This window comes from Hibiscus syriacus, unplaced genomic scaffold (genome assembly GCF_006381635.1).
Source record: "Hibiscus syriacus cultivar Baekdansim isolate YM2019G1 unplaced genomic scaffold, ASM638163v2 tig00111493_pilon, whole genome shotgun sequence".
Lineage (NCBI taxonomy): Eukaryota > Viridiplantae > Streptophyta > Magnoliopsida > Malvales > Malvaceae > Hibiscus > Hibiscus syriacus.
The window spans coordinates 422,424-428,631 of NW_024063102.1; positions in this window are offsets into that span (position 1 = coordinate 422,424).

The following is a 6,208-nucleotide window of genomic DNA, read 5'->3' on the forward strand; positions in this document are numbered from 1 at the left end:
GCAGCAAGCTTTAGGTTTTTCCTTAAGGCGAGTGATGTCTGTCTGTAAGGCTGAAGTTTTAGGTAAACTTCCTCTCCAACCTGAAAATCCCTTTCTGTACGATGCCTATCTACAATCTGCTTCATTCTGTTACTGGCTTTAAGTAGTTGTTCACGTAGTAAAGCATTAAATTGCTCTCTATCTTGCATCATAGTTTGTACTGCATCCACTCTAGAATCCCCTGACCAACTCAGAAGAGGTGTAACATCCCAAACTAGGGGTTAGTGGCTAAATTGTAAAGTTTAAGAATTTGATGAATTAAGTAGAAGAATGGAATAATTCGATGATTTATTTGGAAATAATTCCTAAAAGTTGTTAGTAATTATTAAAGTAGATGAAGGGCAAAATGGTCCTTGAACAAAGATAATATTAAATATTAATAAATGGGTATTATAATATATGAGAGGTATGATTGAAGAGATAAGTTTTAGACTTATCTTCTTCATCTTCATCTTCTCTCAAACGTGAAGAGCCAGCTTGCAAAGGTGAGTTTCTTTGTTAGTTGGTTATTTGCTAAATTTATGGTTGGGTTTTGATCATTAGATAATAACTAAGCTTAAGGAAAGCTTAGGTTATCTTAAGATTGAAAGATAAAGAAGTTATGAAAGATTAAAGAAATGGGTTTTTAAAGGAAATTTTGGAAAAGAGTTAATAAGAGATTTCTAAGATGGAATTTGACTTGTCATCAAGAAGAATAAGAGATTTATGAAGTTAGAAAAGATTTATAACAAATTTGAAAGTTTAGTAAGATTCTTAATTTTAAGAATCTTGATGAAATATGGAAGATAAATATGATTTATGGACATAAGTTGGTTTCAATAATGATAGTTGAGTTTAAAGTCATAATAGGGGATTAAAATAGAAGAATTGAATGAAGAATTGATGAATTTCGGGCTTGAAATGCAATTTCTGGACAAGGTGCATCGATGCACATTCATAAGTGCATCGATGCATTCCTTTAAAAGAAAGAACATCGAATGCCTTTGATGCATCGATGCATAGCTAATGCATCGATGCATCCTTTTAAAATAAAAACATCGAATGCATTTTATGCACCGATGCACAAGTAGTGCATCGATGCATACCTTCATTGAAAGAGGAAATGGGCTTTTCTCTTAGCCTAAGAAGTGACAGTTTAGAATATATCAATTGGAATATTGATATGAATCTGTGTATTGTTATGTAGAGATAGAAAGTGATCCGTTTCAGGACAATTGAGGAATTAGAATCGAATCAAAGCAAAGCTAAGGTGAGTACAATTTATTTTGTACTTATTTTATTGAATTAACATTGGCTTGTGATGAGCCAGTGATGGAGTTACTATGGTAAGAAGTAACTTCTAAATTGTTATGTGATTACCATGTATGCATTAATACATAGAAATAGATGGATGCTATGTTATATGATTTATATGCTTAAGTGAAAATGCAACATATGATATGTTATTTGACATGACATGCATGGTTACATGAAAGAAGCTATGTGACTACATGTATATGTGAAAGAAGCTATAAGCTTATATGCACATGTGATATATGTGATATGAATTACATGAAATGATTTACATGAATACATGTATATATATATAATACATGTGATATGATATGAGATATATGGTTACACATACATGTGGTATGTGACAGAAGAGAAAGAACAAGTGATACGAAATGTATAAATAAATGCCCATAGTATATGATACGAGAGCTATAGGTATAGTTGGCATGCCAAGAGTCGAGGGTTTTACCTATGTCTTTCGAGACATATGGACAGTATACCTATGTTCTAAGGAACATATGGACAGTTTACCTAGGTTCTTTGGGACCTATGGACAGTTGCCGAGGTTCTTTATGACCTCTGGATAGTTACCGGGGTCTGTGTGACCTCTGGATAGGTCATTCGGGACATTTATACGAGCTGTGGTGACAACATTAGTGCACAACCTCAATGTACTCACATACCTCTATTCTCAATAATATACATGAGCAATGAAATTGAAAGACAAATGAAAGTGAAAGTGATAAAAGAAGGTAAGTTGCATGTGTGCATGACCTGATTGTATATTGTTATCATACCATAGATTCATGCATATTGATATGTAGTGATTCAATGATATGAATGCACATACATGAATTATATGTGTTATATGATGAGTATATGGTAAGTGGAAAGGATTATTGATAGTGTTTGTATATGTATGTCTTTTATTTATATGAAATGATATATGGTTATATTATATGTTTTATATGCCTCACTAAGTCTATGACTTAGCGTGTAAGTGATTTACACGTAGGTACCAAGAACGAGAAGTGAAAGAATAGAAGTGGCAAAGACAGTATCACTACTAAAAGATCAGATCAGAAGTATTTGACAAAGTATATATTTGGTTATGTATAAAGTGTTGGCATGTAATAAGTCATTAAGTACGAGCACTCTGATCAAGTCTGTATTTTGTTTTAAATAAAGTTTTAAATTTCCCGGGATTTTTCTTAAGAGTCAAGATTTGAAAAGTCAATGTGACACGTCGGACTCGTATCCGGGTCGGGTACGGGTTGGGGGTGTTACAAGAGGTGCCTTATAACCATATAAGGCTTCAAATGGGGTCATTTGGATAGCAGAGTGGTAATTAGTGTTATACCAGCATTCTGCTTGGGCTAACCACTTTGACCAAGATGTAGGTTTTAAAAAACACATACATCTGAGATATTGTTCTAAACACTGGTTGAGTCTCTCAGTTTGCCATCCGTCTCTGGATGATAAGCAGTACTAAAAAGTTTAGTTGTCCCCAATTATTTAAGTAGCTCTTGCCAGAATAGACTAGTAAAAGACTTGTCCCGATCAGAAATAGCTATCTTAGGAGGACCATGAAGCTTATAAACCTGTTCCAAATATAGCTTAGCAACTTGTACCACTGTGTAGGGATGTGACAGTGGCATAAAATGAGCATACTTAGTAAATTTGTCAACCACTACCAAAATACAATTGTACTTTGTCGAAGGTGGCAACCCTTCAATAAAGTCCATTGTTATAACTTCCCATGCATTATTTGGAACTGGAATAGGTTGTAGTAAACCTGGCTTGGAAATGTGTTCAATTTTAGTTCTCTGACAAACCTCACATTGTTGTAGATATTCCTGAATCATAAGCTTCATCTTTGGCCAATAAAAATAAGCTTTAACCCTCTGATAAGTAGCTTGAATACCTGAATGACCCCCTTGTGGTGAATCATGTGAAGCCACCATAATTTTTTGCCTGAGATCTCCTTTGCTGCCCACATAAATTCTGTCTTTGAAGTATAAAACTCATTTAATTCTCTTCCAATTCTCAATCTTGTCAGGCTGAATAAGTAAAATAGGAATATTCTCTTGAGCTAGTAGATCCCCTTCATAACTCTGCTCAATATCATGTCTCCAAGTAGGAATTACAACAGTAACCCCCATTTGCAAAAATTCACCAGAATCCAGTAGCTGTCTAGAAAGTGCATCTTTCACCTTATTTGTTTTGCCTTTCCTGTACTAAATTGTATAATCCAATCCAAGTAACTTAGTCAGACCTTTCTTTTGGATTGTAGTAGTCAGTTTTTGTTCTAATAAGTGTTTTAGAGGTTCATGATCTGTTTTAATCACAAATGAGCCACTTTCCAAATAATGCCTCCAATGGGATACTGCCATTAGAATGGCCAAGTATTCCTTTCCATAGATAGAAAGGTCTGCATGCTTTGGCCCCAAAGCCTTACTTAAATAAGCTATAGGCATTCCTGCTTGAGATAAAACAACCCCAATGCCCCTGGAACTAGCATCAATTTCCAAAAAAAAATTCTGCTCAAAATTTGGTAAAGCCAAAACTGGAGCTTCACACATAACCCTTTTTAGATTCTCAAAAGATAATTTAGCCTCTGGAGACCAATGAAATCCTTCATTCTTTAACATATTAGTCAAGGGTTTACTCAATTCTCCATACCCTTTGATAAATTTTCTATAATACCCTGTCAAACCCAAAAATCCTCTCAAAGCTTTTAGATTTTTAGGTAAAGGCCACTGTTGCATAGCCTTTATTTTTTCAGGGTCAGTTGCTACTCCCTTAGCTGAAATTAAATGTCCCAAATACTCTACTTGCTGTTGGCCAAAAAAGCATTTACTCTTTTTGGCATACAAACTATTCTTCAGCAGAATTTCCAACAACACTCTTAAATGATTTTTATGCTCTATCATACTGGAACTGTAAATCAGAATATCATCAAAAAACACAAGAACAAACCTCCTAAAATATGCTCCAAACAAGTCATTCATCAAAGCTTGAAAAGTAGCTGGGGCATTAGTCAGGCCAAAAGGCATAACTTTAAATTCATAGTGCCCTTGATGAGTTCTAAAAGCAGTTTTATGAACATCCTCCTCTTTAATCCGAATTTGCCAATAACCAGATCTCAAATCAATCTTTGAAAAGAATTTAGCCCCATGTAATTCATCTAATAAATCTTCTACTATAGGAATAGGAAATTTATTCTTAACTGTATAAGAGTTATGCTGCCTATAGTCCACACAAAACCTCCAAGTTCCATCCTTTTTTCTAATAAGTAAACAAGGAGAAGCAAAAGGACTCTTACTTACTTGTATGATAGATGAGGCTAACATTTGTGCAATCTATTTTTCAACTTCAGTCTTGTGATGATGAGCAAATCTATAGGGTTTTAGATTGACTGGTTGTGTCCCCTGTTTCAGAACAATGGCATGATCATATCTTCTGCTAGGAGGCATCCCCTTAGGTTCCTCAAACACTTCCTGGAACTCTTCTAATAAATCTTGTAAAGGTAGAGGAATTTTACTTTCCTCCATTTCAGCATTCAACAAATAGATTTCTCCATTTACTTCAGTATCATTCTCCACTAACTTCTGTAATTTTTCACCTGAGATGGTTTTGATGGTGGGCAATTTCTGAGTTTCTCTAATCATAACAGTCTTTCCATCCCTTTCAAAACTAATTGTCTTGGCTTTGAAATCCATCATTATAGGACTAAACTCTTCCATCCAGTCCACTCCCAGTACCATATCACTGCCCCCTAAAGACAAAACTCTAAAATCATGCTGAAATTCATAGCCTTGCATCTTCCAACTTACTTGATTACTTTTGGCAGTACTGAATAGCTTCTCCCCATTAGCTACTGTAATAACTAATGGTTGAGTCTGAACAAGTTCCACTCCTTCTTTGGCCCACCTAGGAGTCACAAAACTATGTGTGCTTCCACTATCAATTAGCACATTAAGTGGTTTTCCTCTGATAAAACCCTGAATTCTCAAGGTAGTGTGCCCCACATTACCTGTAATAGCATTGATAGAAATTTCCAGTGCTTCTTTAGCTACATCATTCCCTTCTCCATTTTCTCTTTCTGTCAATTACTGATCAGCAGAATCTTCTTTCTCTTCCATACTGTTCAACTGTCTAACTTTGCACTGATGTCCAGGAGCAATTTTTTCCCCATATTTAAAACACAGATTATTTGCTCTTCTATATTCCAGTAAACTCTACCTTGTATTTGAATTTGGAAGAGTTGTCTTAGGCTGCAAACTTTTAGTCCCACTGTTCTGTTGACCACCTGAAGAAGTATAAGGAAAAAGTTTTTGAGAATATTTATACTTCTTTCCTTCCATCTCATTAGCCAACTCATAAAGTTTGGCCTGCCTGTAAGCCTCATATAGATTTTTGGGCTCCAACACCTTCACCTTATGTTTCAATTCCTTCTTCAGACCACTAATGAAACTGGAGACAAAATAATCTTCCCCTAAATGCATATGTTGTTGTAGCAAATAGGGTCTTAACTCTTCAAACTTTTCTTGATATTCTTCTACACTACCCTTCTGCATTAACTTATTAAATTCTTCAATGATATCTGAATAGTTTCTGTTACAAAATCTATGACACAAATCAGCCTCAAATTCATGCCAAGTCACTCTATGCTTCTGCATAATATAGCCATCAAACCATGTCTCAGCCTTTCCCATCAAATACATTGCAGCCATATCCAATTTTTGTTCCTCAGGGACTCCCAAAAGATTAAAGTATTTTTGGCATTTTCTCACCCATCCTCTGGGATTACTACCATCAAACATCTGTAGTTCTAATTTAGGTCGAGGTAACATAAGCCCTGAACTCCCAAATAAACCTTTACTGTCTACTT